The sequence below is a fragment of the Felis catus genome, chromosome B1 (assembly GCF_018350175.1).
Source record: "Felis catus isolate Fca126 chromosome B1, F.catus_Fca126_mat1.0, whole genome shotgun sequence".
Lineage (NCBI taxonomy): Eukaryota > Metazoa > Chordata > Mammalia > Carnivora > Felidae > Felis > Felis catus.
Genome location: NC_058371.1, coordinates 137,998,313 through 138,016,792, shown reverse-complemented (window position 1 = coordinate 138,016,792; position 18,480 = coordinate 137,998,313).

The window sequence follows — 18,480 nt, the reverse complement described above, 5'->3', positions numbered from 1 at the left end:
AAGGCATTCCACACCAGGGAGAAATTTGTAAATATTTTTCGTTTTTGGCAGAGCTTTACGTCTTTAAGGCCAAAACATTGTGCCTAGCACAACAGCGATAGTACATAAAGTAACTTAAATGGTCACTCAAAAAAGTAACGATGCTTTTTGATAGACTTAGGTGTAAAAAGAGAACTGTCATCATGAGTAATACTGGGGCTGGAACTGAGCTAGAAATGGAAATATGTGGCCGAAGGCAAAATCTGTATGAATATAGAAAGATAGAAATAAAACGGAGAGCAGCTGAGTTTAAGGGCTTCATAGGTCCTTCCAGTTAAATGTCTATGATTTACTTTAAAATCTTTAGTAAAGACAATGGAACACAATAATGTGTTCGTTGGCTTAAGCTTTACTCAAGGGGCAGTGAGTTGTCCTAATCAGGAACCCACAGTCTTGGGGTGAAAGTCCACACACCAGAGGGACTCTGCTATTGCACTCAGGTATGCATATCTCAGTCCTCACCTGTGCTTTTGCTAATGAGTATAGAGTTCAGAAATAGAGCTCCACTGGTGAAATTAGCATCTTAATCAGCACCATGGATGTAGAAACAGGCTCTCATTGGGGAAGAGTGGTATTCTAGATAATGAGGGAGGGTTAAAATATCTGCCACATTTCCCACCCTTGCATGAACAGAATAAAAGAATGGATTGAGGCCTGCAAACTGCATGCTTAAGGACAAGACTTCCTCCCTAAATGCTCCTGTGCCCTTCCCCTACACCCACAGAAATGCAAATAAAAAGGGAGAAGGCTGTTAAGGAGAGAAAGACAAACACTTCAGAACAGAAATGATGTAGATGCTTTGCTTTTGAAGCAGAAGTTCTTACATAGGCAAACATCAATTTTTAAGATCTTGAATGCATTTCTTTCAAACATACATTGTATAGAGTGACTCTTGGTTACCCTAAAGCCTACATTGTCCTGAAAAAATTAAAGGAGACCACATGCTTATCCACCCTCATCCCTTACCCCCCACAGAAATACACTACCTAGCCACAAACATAAGATCCCCCTGTTTATGCTATGACTTTCTTCTCTGCATTTCCCTGGATAGTTTACTTTAAAATAACCAAAACTCTTTCACTGTCCAATTTCATGTTAGTACATTGTAGCAATCTGTTGATAAATACCTGCCCTGCAGTGCTTCTAGATTAAATTTTTTAAACATTCCTCTTGAGATTTTTAAACATTTCCATTTAAATAATTTTGCAAACCCCCTTTTTAAGCACCTCCAACATATGGGGTTAGTCTAATACCTCACCTCAAATATCTTAATGAATTATTTTAAATTATTAAATTATATGTCCACTTTTCATAGAGTATGTCCATTTATCATAAGCTCCCCAGCTAAGCGCTTTTCTAACTCTATACTAAACAATGAGGAAGAAGACATTACAAATCAATGGACAATAACATTGGTGACTGCTGGGGTCCTGCAATATTAAATACCAAAGATGAAGCAGCCAATTGTGTGGACCCAGCTGAGGTTTCTTTGCATAATCCTTTAATGAAATGAGACTGCTGAATTAGAAGAAGTTGGGCAAACCTGACCCAGATTCTTAAAGTAAGGGTAGTTGCCCTAGATGTCTGTCAAGATTGTGCATTAGAGTGTATTCTTAATCAGTGAGCAATCAAAACAAATATTTCACTCCGCTTCATAAATCCATGCCGTGTGATTGCATCTGACACATCTAGGAGAGGATAATCCCTTACAGTTCACTTCCTCTCGTTTCTAAATGCAAGTTGCGTTGACTTAAACAGGCCTCTGCAGTCTGCTCTGAGCTAGAGAGATACGTGGAGAGTTCAGAGGAACTGATGAAGCAGGAATTCCTACCTGGTCACTGGAACCAGGACCAAAAGTCCCAGGGTTGGTAGGGTTCTCCCAAATTTGCACAGGAAGAAATTCACATGGGGTTCTTTTTAACAGATAAGAAGAGTATCAGTATGTATATTTCAGTGTTGTTTATTTCAACATTGTTGGAAGTAGCAAAATAAGAAGAGGAACAAAAGGAAATCCCTTCACATCTCCATCTATAGGGAGATGATTGAGTAAATTATTGCCCATTCATTCTGAACTATTTTGCAATGAGAGAAGCGATACAGCACAGTTTAGGAGCATAGAGTGTAGACTCAGACCACCTGGGTTTCTCATTCTGCCACTTCTTAATCTGTGTGACTCTCACAAATTACTCAGTTTATCTAGGCCTCCACTTTCTCGTATGGAAAATGCTTATGATAACAGCACCTACCCTCCCAGGGTTGACAAAGGGATCAACTAAAGTATTTGCAAGAGTTATTTGGACATAGTAAGCACTCAATAAAAGAAGCTAATAATAAAAGAAGCTAATATTAAAAGAATCATTTGTCTAGTTAGAGCTAATAACTGAATTAAATGGATATTCATGGCAGAGTAATGTTCATAGTAGGATAACATTAAAAAGTGACCCTATATATCTATATATATTTGCCAAGCACTGAAAAAAGTATGGAAAGATACACCCACTAGGAGAGAAAAAGAGAATAAACATTTTCTTTGTATTCTTTGTGTTGACTTCTTATAATAAGCATGACTTACTGATGTAATTTGTTACATCAGGTAAAGTAAAAAATGTGTTAATGTCCAAGTATTTTTTGGATACCTGAAGTCAGCAGATACTTGGCCTTGGGTCTACATATGGAAACCAACACTGAGTGTTGGGGGTTGGGGGGAAGCATAGCAGTATAGCAGTCCAGGCCTGACTTGGTATCTCTTTCTTAACCGTTCATTCATATAGCTGAACTGGGAGCACCTACAGGATACTGACTGTTGGTCATTAATTGTCGGTGCCCACAGATGTTACATTAATGGATGGCTCCATCCCAGAGACACTGATTTTGCATGTCAGTGGAGATAGACCAGGTTGTACCGCAGAGGCTTCAACAATGAAGGTTTTTTCCTCATTCACATTACGTCTCCATATGGCATCTCCTGCCACAGCTCCATGCCAGGCTTCACCGGGAACACAAGATGATGGACCTAAGCCTTCATCTGGAACACTGCTGAGCTCATGGCAGAAGAAAGAGAAAATGGAGAGCTACCCGTTGCCTCTTAAAGCTTTGCCTGAAAATGACTCATCTCTTCTGCTCACATTTCATTTGCCAAAGAAAATCAATCAATCATGTGGGTGTGCATGAATTTAACGGTATGAAGATGTACAATCTTCCATCAGGGAGGCCACTAATGTGAATGAAAAGTACTGTAGTCACTGCTTGTGTTTCTCCATCATTCTATGTTATTCACAGAATGCCTGTCTTCTCTTCTTTAGAAGAAGTTTACAACCCCTTACCAAAACCCTTGGGGCTAGATGCATTTCAGAATTCAGAATTTTTCAGATTTTATGCAACCACTATTAGGAATACACTATATAGGATCTGGGGAGCTCCTTATATTACTATTCCTGAAGCAAACACATAAATATCCACATTAAATGGAATAAATAAGGCCTAAACTTCTGTCAGTTAAAATCTGGGTATTTTCACCAAATAAGTTTGCATAACTTATTTAAAAAAATAGGATTTTCAAAGTTTTTTATAATTCGGAATTTCAGATAATGGATTGCAGATGGGTATAATCAAGAATCAGCTATGGGATAAATCTGTTTTAATGTCTTTTCCTTCCACAGAAAAGAATCAAAACTAACAACCAATGAGAAATTTAAAAGGAAAACCAAACATTTTGGTAATGCCATGAGGTTTCCACTCTACACTCTGTCAGAGACAGCACAATTTATGGCACTATTTAAACCCAACAACCTAGGTCTGAAAGCAACCAAATAATGAAAACCAAACCCTATGAACATGCTTCAAATCTCTCTTTATGATAGCTTTGACTTATGTTTATATCAAAAATATTAGTGTATTTGAACAAACTCCAGGTAGGTAAAATTCTAATATTTATTGAGGAATTTGGACCTAATCAGCAATAGTATGCTGGGGAAAGCATTTTGAGAAAGAAAGAAAGAAAGAAAGAAAGAAAGAAAGAAAGAAAGAAAGAAAGAAAGAGGGAGAGAGAGAGAGAGAGAAAGAAAGAAAGAAAGAAAGAAAGAAAGAAAGAAAGAAAGAAAGAAAGAAAGAAAGAAAGAAATCATCCAAAATAAATAAATATCCTGAAGAAACCAAAATCAAAGCTACGTGAAAAGCAAGTATCTCACATCAACCCCAGTCCAGGCAATGCACAACAGAGTACACTAGTTGACCTGTTGTTAGCTCCTGAAGAACATACAGTAGTCACTATTCCAGAAGGTGATGTTGGAAAGGAGCAAAAATCATGGTCAAAAGACTTAGGTTTGATCCTCAACTCTGCCACTTACTTGCTGAATGAGGTTTAGCAACATTCTGTATATCCATTTATTTTTCTCCTTAATTTTTACTGAAGACAACATCTATTTCTTATGTAGAAGAGGAGGTTAATGAATGATCTTGCCTATCCAACTACACTGTAAGACTGCTGAGAGATTCAGAGGAGGAAACACTTGAAAACCTATAGCTCTGTACCCATACTAATCACCACCATGCTGTTGATCCCTTGGTGCTGTCCTTAGGTCAGATATTAGAAACCCCTTTCTGTCCATCTTTCCCCTTCACACACACACACCATGGACCAATTTCACTGGGCTCTTCACATCTTGAGGTACATTCTGCTCTTTTAAAATTTATGCAAAAACATATGTTCTTATCCAGAGTTTGGCTTTGCCTCAAGGGTCTGTTTGTTTTTTCTAGTTCTTTCATTTAGGAAAAATTTTCTAAGGGAATGGTCAGTGCAAATTTTTCATAGTGATATCAGCCCCAGGAGGTCATTTGACAAACTGCAATGATTGCCAAGAAGACAAGCCAAGTCAGAGTTTAAAAAAATAAATAAAAGGATGAATTAGAAACATGCTGGTTCATCTCAGGCTTTAATTCAGGGAAGACACTATTATGCCAATTCTTATTTTACAACAAATAAAAGTTGGGACGAGAAAAAATGCATTTATTCCATTCTGGTTCAATACCATTTATTAAGAATTTTTGGATATGACACAGAAATTCTACTTCGGGGTATTTATCCAAAGAAAACAAAAAAGCTAACTCAGAAATATATATGCACCCCCATGGTCATTGCAGCATATTTGTAATAGCCAAGATATGGAAACAAACAGTGTCCATCGATGGATGAACAGATAAAGAAAATATGGCATATATACACAATGGAATATTATTCAGCAATTAAAAAAAAAAAAAAAAAGGAAGGCTTGCCATTTGCAACAATGTGGATGGACCGGGAGGGCATTATACTAAGACAAATACCATATGAGATCACTTATATGTGGAATCTAAAAACAAACATGGGGCGCCTGGGTGGCTCAGTTGGTTGGGCGTCTGACTTCAGCTCAGGTCACGATCTCGCGGTCCGTGAGTTCAAGCCCCGCGTCGGGCCCTGGGCTGATGGCTCAGAGCCTGGAGCCTGCTTCCGATTCTGTGTCTCCCTCTCTCTCTGCCCCTCCCCCATTCATGCTCTGTCTCTCTCTGTCTCAAAAATAAATAAACATTAAAAAAAAATTTAAAAACAAACTCATAGATACAGGGAACAGGTTGGTGGTTGTAAGGGTGGGGATAGGGATTTGGGGTGGTCAAAGGGGGGTCAAAAGGTACAAACTTCCAAATATAAAATAAATAAGTCCTAGGGATATACTGTACAGCATGGTGACTATAGTTTGGAACACTGTATTGCATATTTGCACATTGAGAAGATGGTAATCTTAAAAGTTCTCACTACAAGAAAAAAATTTGTGTAACTATATTGGCAATGGATTTTAACTAGACTTATTGTGGTGACCATATCACAATCTATACAAACACTGAATCATTATGGCATACACTTAAAACTAATATAATGTTATATGCCAATTGTACCTCAATTTTTAAAAAAGCATTTTTTGGCAGAAAAGTTGGTTCATATGCTATTTGAGTTTAACATGGAGGGAGAAGAAAAATGTTTGTTTCAGGGTCAGGAACATTAATTACAGTGGTCTCTCTTAGATTTTAGGCCCCAGAACTATTCAGTTTAAGTCCCTGACTTGGAGAAGTTTTTTTGCCTTCTTCTCTGTACTGTGTACAGTTCAGATTACAGAGGGGAAATCCTATTAGGTCAGTATTTTGGAATGGCAAAGCAATTTTTGCCTGTTATTGCTGAGAACTGAGAATAATACAGGAAAGATCTCTTGATAACAGAGGGAACTACAGGAATTATTGTAAACATGAGAAAGAGAATCACAGTTTTTATGTTCTTCTATTCAAATAATTTTCCTTCTATGTTCCCAATCCTGTAACATATATTTACTACTTCAAGTGCCAAGTCTATTCACAGCTTCATTCAACATTTGGCCAGCATTTATTGAGTGCCAGCTACACAGGAAATGTAAGAGTGAGCAGATCAACATAGTACCTGCCCACACAGAGCTTAGGTCCGGGTCTGGCTAAGTTCTAGATTCTGTTGGAAACAGAATCCAAAGAGCCAGGCAGAGTCATTACTCCGGGCCTGCTTTGCCTGGTGGGATCTGACAGCTACTGCTGGTGAGAGAGGCAAAAGTAGGCTACAAGAATTAGTCTTACAAGGGGTGCGTCCCAGAGAGGTCAGCTAAGGCAGGGAACCACCGGTAGGTGTGATAGCTCTAGACTCACAAGACCCGGAATCTGGAAGGTCAGAGATTAAAGCAAGAAGCCAGGAATAAATGGGTATGACTATCAGAAACTCTGAGTTAGAAGACCTTTACTCTCTGCCTTTCTTTCTCCTCCCTCTCAGTATTTACCCAAAGAAAATGAAAACACTAATTTGTAAAGATCTATGCATCTCTATATTTACTGTGGCGCTGCTTACAATAGCCAAGATATGGAAGCAAACTAAGCGTCCATCAACAGACAAATGGATAAGGAAAATGTGGCATATACACACTGGAATATTATGCAGCCATAAAAAGTATGAGATCATGTCATTTGCGACAATATGGGTATGATGTTATGTAAAATAAGTCAGACTGAGAAAGACAAATACCGTATGATTCACTCATAAGTGGAATCTAAAAAAAAAAAAATGAATAAACAAACAAAAAAGAACCCAGGAACCAATAGGTAAGACTACAAAAAACTCTGAGTTAGAGGATCTTTGCTGTCTTTCTTTCTCCTCTCTCTCAGCTAAGTGTGGGCACCCCTGCTGGCATCCATAGAAATGTGTTATAAGCATGACAGTCCTGAGGTCTGTAGGGAGGTTCTAACCTAGACGGATGCAGGGGCAGAGCTGTGAGGCTCTCTGTGAGGTCAGAATGGTAACATTTTCAAGTCCTTAGGGGCACTGCAAATGTTGTACCTTGTAGCCCGACAGGAACATTCAGACCCAAAACAAGTGAGCCATAACCCCTCAGTCTGATAATGATGAATCTGGATGGTATAATAGAGAAGCAACAGCTTTTAGAATTAGTAGTGAATGTTCACATACTCCAGATGCTAGAGTAACCTGAAAAATTCTTGGAACAAATCCAATATCCTTTTCTAAGATGTCATGTGAGTATATCACAGACACTAATGCTTCTATTAAATAAAATAGAGGGTGCATTTTCAATGACATTCTTTATTAGGAATTATATTGCTAGAGACAGAAATAATATAACAGATATAGCAATATTCTAGGTTATCAGAGTGGGAGTGGATCAAGGCAGGAAAATATGTTTAAATTTCTGGGCTATCATCAAATGGGTTGAAAGCCATTAAGAAGGATCATGACATGACTTTCTGTTCCATGCACTAAGATACAGTGGACCCGCTGCCCATGCATCTGGCCCTGAAGCTTTCCTGCAGGCCTGCTTTGCCGCAGTGGCAGAAGGGCTGGCTGGCTGAAGGCTCGGGAGCTGTACAGAGCAGCAGATGAATTTGGCGGTGGCTTGGATGCAATTCACAGCCTACAAAAACATACCACTTCCCTGTGCGGTTTTGCTCAAGGTCAGGATCACACCCTCCGAAAAACCTCCCATGCATGAGTCAGGCAGCCAAACACAACTGTGGTTAATATCCCCCGGCAGGGCCCCTTCCAAGGTCATGGGCACTGCTCCAACCACTGCTTTGTCATCTCACCAGGAAACGGTCTCCCATTGCCACCCGGGAGCCCTTGACCACCATTAAGTCAGCCCCTCAAAACTCACCAGCTTTGCCATGTGTGAAACATGAATGGTATGGCCTACAGTTTCTGACCCCAGCGCAATCTCTGACAGCTAACCACATCTTCCATCCAATGTGACTGTGAGCTTACATGATGTTTCAATCTCTTCAGTCCATGCTGCTTGGGTGTGAACATCACTTTCAGAACACAGCATGCTGCAGACAGTGGGCACTAATGTCTTCTCACCAAACTGCAGAGCCCTAGCACCCACTCCCTGGTATTCTGCCCTTGTCAACCTGAGGGTGAGTCTAGGAATCTGGACCAAAACAAGCACCTCAGGTGCTTATTCTAATACAGGTCAAAGGCCCACACTGTGAGGAACAAGTAGTAGAGAGGCTGGAATGATGTCCTGACCTACGCACATAATTTGAACTAAGCACAGAAAACAACTCCTTCAAGCAAAAACACCATAAATCCAAGAGCATAGAAGATCTGCTATCGTCTTATCCTAACACTGGTGGCTTTTACCTGTGATATAAATACTCAGATGCACAGTGTTCATCTTGAGCTTCTCAAACTATTCATAAGAAGTTGTAAATATTGTATGCAAATTCTGACCCACAAGTGACCAAAAATATTCAATACCTTATGCATGATTGACAGGCCTGAGGGAGATTAAGCTTTGTGCCATATCACCTAACACTATATATTTTCCTATTTTGGTCCTTAACCCAGCATTTTGAGCTTGCACTTTATTTTAGCAGCAATAACGTTACAAGATTTATGCACCAAGGCCATATGCCTTGCATAACGCAAGTACTTGATTTACAACTGATTTTAAGCTGGTGATGCCCAGCTTAATGAATGAACCACTTTACTTGTCATCTCTTTAATTTCAACCCTCCTTTTGAGCCCAAATTTATTTTATACTTCCACAGATTTTTCTCTACCTTTTTTCTCTTTGTGTGCTACTACTTTTGAAAGGTCATTTGGGACATAAAATATAATATGTCTGCCAAAACTAAAGGAAAGAGGCAGAAGAAGCAGAATGAGAAGTAAAAAGAAGTGAATGAGAGAAAAGAATGGAAAAGAAAAAGGAAGAAGAGGAAGAGGAAGATGTCTTCTGATCAGTCCCTTCCATGCAAAATTTCCTATTGCTTTTGTGCATTCCTGCAAAACTCAGTGACATCTTGTCCCATCTACCATATCCACGTTTCCCTTCCACTTGCCCAATGACATGAAGCCCACACTCTTTCCCAACTCCAGTGATCTCGCTTGTGTGAGCCCATGAGGCTGTCAAAGGTTGAACAAAGACTCAAAACACACCTGGTGCCCAGCCCTCTGCCTCTTTCTTAAAGAGAAGACCACTTCAGGTGACGTGCCTGTGTTCAAGATGCCCCAGCCAGTATCACTGATGTTCTATCAAGCTCTATGTGGTCCACACACTGCTTAGGTCTGGTCACCCACCTGGTGTTCTGAATAGTAGGTCAACCTCTTTCCCAGCTAAACTGATCTCATACTCAACCAAAATTTATAAGCATTGACTAAGTACAGGTACTATGTGTGATGTTAGAATGCAGAGTTTAATAGGATTTGGAGTTCACACCAGAATAGGAGGGACAGACATAAAAACAGATAGCTGTGCTGAAAGAAAGTGTCAAGATTTCCTCAAGGAGAAAACAGGAATGTGGAATCTTGAAGTATGAGTAGGAGTTAGCCAAATGAAGTGGTAGGAACAAAGATCATATTTCAAGAAGTATGATCGAAGGCACAGAGGTAGGAAATACTGGTGCGGGGATATACAGTCAGTTTGGCATTACTGGAATATGAATCATGGAGCCTGGAGAGGTGCTTCATGAAGCCAAAAGCCAGAGGCCAAGATGGCGAGAGCTTTAATGCCTCACAGAGGTGCTTGAATTTATTTTATGAGCAGTGGGGAACTGCCAATGAGTTGGGGTTTTTTGTTGTTTTTAAGAAGGAAAGGTATGCCTGGGACATCTGGGTGGCTCAGTCCGTTAAGTGTCCAACTCCTGATTTTGCTCAGGTCATGATCTCAAGCCCCGCATGGAACTCTGTGCTAACAGCATGGAGCCTGCTTGGAATTCTCTCTCTCTCTCTCTCTCTCTCTCTCTCTCTTTCTCTCTCTCTCTCTCTCTCTCAAAATAAATAAAATAAATATTTTAAAAAGGGAAGGGAGGTGCTCTCTCTCTGCCTCTAAATAAAATAAATATTAAAAAAAGACAACTGAGTGGCTCAGTCAGTTGGGCCTTCAACTTCAGCTCAGGTCGTGATCTCACAGCTCGTGGGTTTGAGCCCCACTTCAGGCTCTGTGCTGACAGCTCAGAGCCTGGAGCCTGCTTCAGATTCCGTGTCTCCCTCTCTCTCTCTGCCCCTCCCTTGCTTGCCTTCTTCCCCCCTCTCTCTCTCTCAAAAATTAATAAACAAAAAAAATGTTTTTAAAGGCAGGGGAGCAGGCACATGGGTGGCTCAGCCATTTAAGCATCCCATTTCTACTCAGTCATGATCCCAGGGTTCGTGAGTTCAAGCCCTGCATGGGGCTCTCAGTTGACAGCATGGAGCCTGCTTTGGATCCTCTGTCCCCCTCTCTCTCTGACCCTCTCTCTCACTTCTGAAAATAAACACATACATACATACATACATACATACATACATACATACATACATACACAAACATTTTAAAAAGTTAAAAAAAAGAAAGAAAGATATGCCAGATTTGCATTTTAGGAAGACCCACACTGCTGGCGATGCAAATCCTGCATGGGAGGTGGCATAGAGTAGTGGCAGGGGAGCAAGATTAAGGGTATCAAGACCAGCTGGTCAACTTGTATAGTAATCCAACCCAGAACTGATGAGATTCCAAATCAGACAGAAGCAAGCATAAAGAGGAAGGAATGGATTTGAACAATCCTTTAGAAGGTTAAATCAATTGTGTGTGTCAGGTAAGGAGAATTCAAGGAGATTTCCAGGCTTCTGACTCATGTGACTCAGCAGATTTACTGGAACAGGGAAGGTGGAGGAGAAACATGTTTGGGAATATCAGGAGTTTTTATGAATTCACCATGAATTCCAAACCCTTTACACAAGCCATTCAATCTACACTTTTTTTAATGAAGAATTTTAAATGCTTCTGACTATCTTATAGGAGAAGCGATTTTCCCAAAGGGTTTGTTCACTGAAGTTTTATCCTCTGCAATTCAATTTGTACCTTTCTGACTCCATTAGGGTGCCTATCCACACACAGGTGCTACCCAGTGACACTTCCACATGGCTCCTGTCTACGTTCACCCTTTTGGTGTTGCTGGGATCAAAGATTGGCCGCTGTGACTGGTGACTCAAACAAGCACCAAGAACAGGGAGGACCAGGGGCCGTACCATGTTGTTAAGAGAAATCCCCAGGTCACTAGGGTGCCTGGGTGGCTCAGTCAGTTAAGGTCTTACTTCAGCTCAGGTCATGATCTCATAGTTCATGAGTTCAAGCCCAGCATCAGGCGCATTGCTGTCAGCATGAAGCCTGCTTTGGATCTTCTGTCCCCACCCCCCACCCCTCCCCCATGCTCTCTCTAAAAAATAAATAAACATTAAAAAAAAATTTTTAAGAGAGAAATCTTCATTGTTGTATCTGTAGCATTTTATTTCATATTTCAAAAGATTAAATATAATAATTTGTTAACAAATACGAATTCAGGGTAATAGATACATGGCCATTTGTTTGTTTGTTTGTTTTTAATTTTTATTTATTTTTGAGACAGAGAAAGAGCATGAACAGGGGAGGGTCAGAGAGAGGGAGACACAGAATCCGAAGCAGGCTCCAGGCTCCGAACTGTCAGCACAGAACCCGATGAGGGGCTTGAACTCACGGGCGGCGAGATCATGACCTGAGCTGAAGTCAGACGCTTAACTGATTGAGCCACCCAGGCGCCCCAGCCATTTGTTATTTTATTTCTGTATGTTTTCTTTTACTTTTAAATCCTCAGATTTAATTTCCATAAAATTAGCTCACAAATATTTTTCATTTCCTTATTTCCACCAATCATCCCTCCCTTTTTCCCAAACACAAAACCTGGGAAATTTTCTTTTCCCTTTAATCATGACTGTGACTATGTTGGATATGTTGGATGTGAAAGCAAGGAACGAAAAAAAAATTAATAAATGAGGTACATCTTTTTCCAAAATTTTTTTTTAAAAATTTTAATGTTTATTTACTTTTGAGAGAGATAGACAGAATGTAAGTTGGAGAGGGGCAGACAGAGAGGGAGACACAGAATCTGAAACAGGATCCAGGCTCTGAGCTGTCAGCACAGAGCCCGACGTGGGGCTCAAGCTCATGAACTGTGAGATCATGACCCGAGCCAAAGTCGAACACTTAACTGACTGAGCCACCCAGGCACCCCATCCATATTTAAGTCCTTATTGAAATGCTGCAAAATTACCAGAAATACATGTGTTTTCATATTATGTACACTGTATACAATACATACTTATTTGTATACATATATATTCAAACTTGAGCTAACGGAACCACTTTGAATACCTCTGTTTACTCTCTAAGAAAATATAAAGAGTATTAAAAAAAATTAAGACATCAACATAAAATTCATGATATAATATTTTTTTAAAGACTCAATGATCCAGGGGTCCCTGGGTGGCTCAGTCAGTTGAGCAACTGATTCTTGATTTCAGCTCATGTCATGATCCAGGGTTCGCATTGGGCTCCATGCAGAGTATGGAACCTATTTGGGATTCTCTCTCTCTCTCTCTCTCTCTCTCTCTCTCTCTCTCTCTCCCTCCCTCCCTCTGCCCCCTCCCTTACTTGTGTACACTCTCTCTCTAAAATTAAAAATTAAATAAATAAAAATAAAGACTCAATGATGCAAAATATCCCCCAGTGATTTGTCTAATGTTGCAGTTCAGTTCCCTAAGAAGCAAACTCTGAACTGAAATTTGCTTGCAGGACATTTAGTAGGAGGTGGGAAGAAAGCAGCATTGTGCAGAGGGAGAACTTGGGCCACAAAGGTTTCAGCTGATCCTGTTGGGGTTGTCTCTGTTGGGGTTGAGGGGGCCAGGCCTTTATACCTCCTCATCAACCAGACAGCCCAAGATTCAGATGCAAGCTGCCCCTTGAAACAAGACTGTGACCTTTGGGAAAAAGAATTTCTGCCACCAAGGGCAAGTCCCCGTAGGGGGACCCAGCTGGGAGCTACCTGCCGCCAACATTCCTAGTATTTGGGGTAACAAGTGTTTCTGCCCTCAAGTGGGGTCCTGATAAGCCCACCACACTATCTGCTTACTGTATCTGAGTTTTAAAAAGAGAAGCAAGGGGCGCCTGGGTGGCGCAGTCGGTTAAGCGTCCGACTTCAGCCAGGTCACGATCTCGCGGTCCGTGAGTTCGAGCCCCGCGTCGGGCTCTGGGCTGATGGCTCAGAGCCTGGAGCCTGTTTCCGATTCTGTGTCTCCCTCTCTCTCTGACCCTCCCCCGTTCATGCTCTGTTTCTCTCTGTCCCAAAAATAAATAAACGTTGAAAAAAAAAAAATAAAAAATAAAAAAATAAAAATAAAAATAAAAAGAGAAGCAAAACTTCATTAATTACATGTTAAATTAATGTAAGCACAGTGCACTTTAGCAAATCACTGAATACTGTGGGACTCATTTTCCTTACCTCTCAAATGAGGTGGGATAGGACTTTCTCAAGGTTCTTCAGCCCTGAAGATCTAGATGTGGGCCAAATTTATTACATTGTAGAACCATGGGGTTTTTTTTTTACTGTTCATTTATTTATTTATTTTGAGAAAGAGCAGGAGAGGGGCAGAGAGAGGGGGAGACAGAGAATCCCAAACAGGCTCTGCAGAGCAGAGCCCGACATAGGGCTGGAACTCACAAACCATGAGATCATGACCTGAGGCAAAACCAAGAGTAGGAAGCTTAACAGACTGAGCCACCCACGCACCCCCTAGAACTGTGTTTTTATAGTCTATCTGTATATTTTCTATGTCCATGTGGGGCCCTTTGAATAAATAATACATGCCATGCTTTCATGCTCACTTTATATGACTTGAATTTGTGGAAACACTTTTTGATTTTTTTTTTAATGTTTATTTTATTCTTGAGAGAGAGCGAGACAGAGTGTGAGCAGAGGAGGGGTAGAAAGAGAGGGAAACACAGAATCTGAAGCAGGCTCCAGGCTCTGAGCCATCAGCACAGAGCCCAGTGTGGGAATCAAACTCACGAACCATGAGATTATGACCTGAGTCGAAGTCAGACACTTAACTAACTGAGCCACCCAGGCAGCCCTGTGGAAACACTTTTTGAAAATTTTTTTTTTCAACGTTTATTTATTTTTGGGACAGAGAGAGACAGAGCATGAACGGGGGAGGGTCAGAGAGAGAGGGAGACACAGAATCGGAAACAGGCTCCAGGCTCTGAGCCATCAGCCCAGAGCCCGACGCGGGGCTCGAACTCACGGACCGCGAGATCGTGACCTGGCTGAAGTCGGACGCTTAACCGACTGCGCCACCGAGGCGCCCCTGGAAACACTTTTTGAATGTCTCTGGTTGCTCTAAGAAAAATTTAGAAAATTTATAGAAAGATGTTTCTTTTTCTAATGACATATTATTTACCATACCTATGATTTGTTTGATTCCAAGTTAACTGGTTGGAATATGTAGGCTTCCAACCGTGGTGTTATCCTCATTAGAAAATAGGATTTTTAAAAATATCATAACATACTGTAATGCTTTTGTCCCTACAATAAGAAGTGAAGAAATGTTCATAAAATAAGAAATAAAGAAATGTCCTGAGGAAATACAGACTATTTCAGAAAATGTACTGTTCTGATCAACTAACAGCTCACAAAACAAATAAACAATGGCATTAGATGTACATTTTGAGAGTATGGTTGTTTGTTAGAGAGATATTGCCAACAGTTCCACTAATCGGGACCATGAACAGAGAGAGAAAAAAAGAGTATCCTGAACATCTTAGAACCCTGGCAAATGAAATTGGCAATAGTGCTGTTGAGTTTGTTCTGAGTTCGCTGATGTCATTGTGAGTGTCCATTTACGCTTCAACTTAATTCAAAGGGAAGGTGCTTTCTTTACACTCCCTTTTATCAAAATTTGTCTCTATGTTGTCAACTCACTTCCCTGTGGTGTCAGGGCCACCTGTGATAAAACAGACCTTCTTATACATCTTTTCAAAAATAACATTTAAAAATAGCATCATTTTCACATATATATGTACTGAGATGTTCATAAAAGTTCACAATAGCCAGAAAGGAAAGTGTCTACATTTTCAACAATAAAGGAATTTTTGAATGAAATATAGTATATCCATATTAAGCCATGAATATTATTATTGAAAGTTACACAGTGAAACAATATTTAGTAGTATAGGACAATTACACAATCTTTTAAGCCAATGAGTAGACTGTAAGACAGTATCTGTGTTATAATCCCATGCACTACAATGTTTATAGTAGTGTGTTTTTCTTCACTTTCCAAGTTCTCTGCTTTGAGCATGTATTTGCTTTTATAATTAAAAAGAATACCACTTTTGGGGTACCTGGGTGGCTCAGTCAGTTACGCATCTGACTTCAGCTCAGGTCATGGTCTCACAGTTTGTGGGTTTCAGCCCCATGTTGGACTCTGTGCTGACAGCTCAGAGCCTGGAGCCTGCTTCAGATTCTGTATCTCCCTCTCTCTCTGCCCCACCCCCATTCATGTTGTCTCTCTCTCTCTCTCTCAAAAATAAATAAACATTAAAAAAAAAAAAAAGAGTACCACTTTTTTTAAATGGCTATGTTCAGGGACACAGAGAAGATAGTTTGAGAATGGATTACAGCACCAAACAAAAGTGTTCCACCTCCTTTCTTCCCAGTGGCAGCTAAGCCTTGCATTAGAGGTTGGGGTTACAGTGGGAACCTAGACAAATGCCTCACTCGGGTACAACTCTGAGGCCACGCCTGGGTCCTGAGTGATTAAAGCTGCCTAATCATTCCCAAGAAATACCTCCAGAGAGCCCAAGACTGAAAGATGGAATAAAGATGAAAGATGGGAAAAAATGGCTCACCTAAGTGCCTAACTGAATCACTACCTGGAGAGTCTGCACCATACAGAATGTCTCCTGCAATATTCCACTATGGTGGAAACATTTACATCTTCTTCCCAGGGAGGATAAAACAAAAGCTGGTGTAAATGTGAAAGGAGGGCTTGTCTTAAAATGACTTGATTTATTGAATGAAAATGTTACTGGGTTTAAAAAGTCTCCCACTTTAACAAAACAAGCAGCCATCCAAGAACAAAGTATGTGTGAAACCTACAAGATGGGAAAGGTTTCTCTGCATTCCAGGAGCCCATCCTGTCTTTTTTGCAAAGGTCAAGAAAATCTCTCTTGATAACCAACAAGAAGATGTGGCCACTCTAAAGCACAGAGGGAAGTCACCAAGGACCCAGGTGGGTGGAGAGGTCTGAGCAGGTATACTGAGCTGAGCCACCGGCTTCACTCAGCCTCCAGGCTGGTTGCTCCTTTCCCCCCCTGCAAGAGGGACCTGAGGTAAGAAGAGGCAGGTGGGCCCCACCCAAGAATTAAGAAATGTGTTTAATGGAATGTTATAAAAGAAACGCCACCTCACACCCATTAGGATGGTTACTGTTAAAAACAAACAAAATAACAAATGTTGAGGATGATATAGAGAAATTGAACCCTTGTACACAGCTGGTAGGAATGTAAAATGGTGTAGGCATTATGGAAAACAGTATGACAGTTCCTCAACAAATTAAAATTACGGGCACCTGTGTGGCTCAGTCAATTAAGCATCTGACTTTGGCCCAGGTTATGATCTCATGGTTTGTGGGTTCAAGTCCCATATCAGGCTCTGTGCGGACAGCTCAGAGCCTGGAGCCTGCTTCAGATTCTGTGTCTACCTCTCTCTATGCCCCTCCCCGCTTGCTCTCTCTCTCTCTCTCTCTTTCTCTCTCTCAAAAATAAACATTAAAAAATTTTTTTGAGAAAAAATTAAAAATAGAACTACATATGATCAAGCAATTCCACTTTGGGGTATATACCAAAAACAATTGAAAGTAGACATACAAACAGGTATTAGTGCACCTATGGTCATAGCAGCATTATTTTCACAATAACCAAAGATAGAAACAACCCAAGTGCCTCCCAGCAGATGAATGAATAAACACAATATGGTATACACATAACAGAATGTGATTCAGCCTTAAAAAGTAATGAAATTCAGATACATACAACAACATGGATGAACTTTAATGACACTATGCTACACGAAACAAGCCAATCACAGAAAGAGAAATAGTACCCTTCCACTTATATTAGCTACCTAGAGTAGTCAAACTCATAGAGACAGAAAGTAGAATAGAGGTTACTAGGAGCTGGGGAAGCAGGGATAGGCAGTTATGGTTTAAGAGGTAAAGCTTCAGCTTAAAATTCTGGAGACTGGCTTCACTATAATGTCAATGTACTTAATGTCACTGACGTATATACTCAGAAATAGTTAAGATGATATATTTATGCATTATATATATTTGACTGCAATTTTTTAGAAATCATTACTTCATGAAAAAAAAAAAGAAAAAGAAATGCCAATGGATGCAGAGCTGAGTAAGTTCCCTAACTGTTGCCTGGAGTCTGTGGGTCGGAGGCAGCACCACACTGAGCCCCCAGGGAGCCTGTGCAAATCAGCAGGAAGTGTGGAGAGTCCACAGCAGCAGGGCAGGGCAGCCTAACGATCAAGATCACAGCTGATCAAGCTGGACAGTCAGGGTTATCCTGGCTCCACCACCCTGCTATGTTGCCGCTAAGCAAGTTACGCAGCTACAGCTGAATTCTAATTGTAAAATCAGCTAATAACAACCAGCTCATTCCACACAGGACTGCTGTGAGGATTGAATAAAAACAACACATGAAGTACAGAACAATGTATAATGTGTCACTGCTTGTGCCATGAAATGGGGGGAAATATATGTGTTTCTATTTTCCTTCTTATGCATAAAAACCTCAGAGAGGATATATAATAAATGGATAATATTTATTTCTTTGGCAGGTGATAACTCAGTGGAGGGGAGAGGGTACATTTTTACTAAGTATCTCTTTTAATTTTTTCATTGTGAATCATGAAGACATATTACCTATTAAAAAATTAACTAAAATGTCAAAAGACAAGGTATACGGAGTATGCATTATACAATGCATATTAATTATTATGATAATAATTATCATTAGAACCATCACCCTT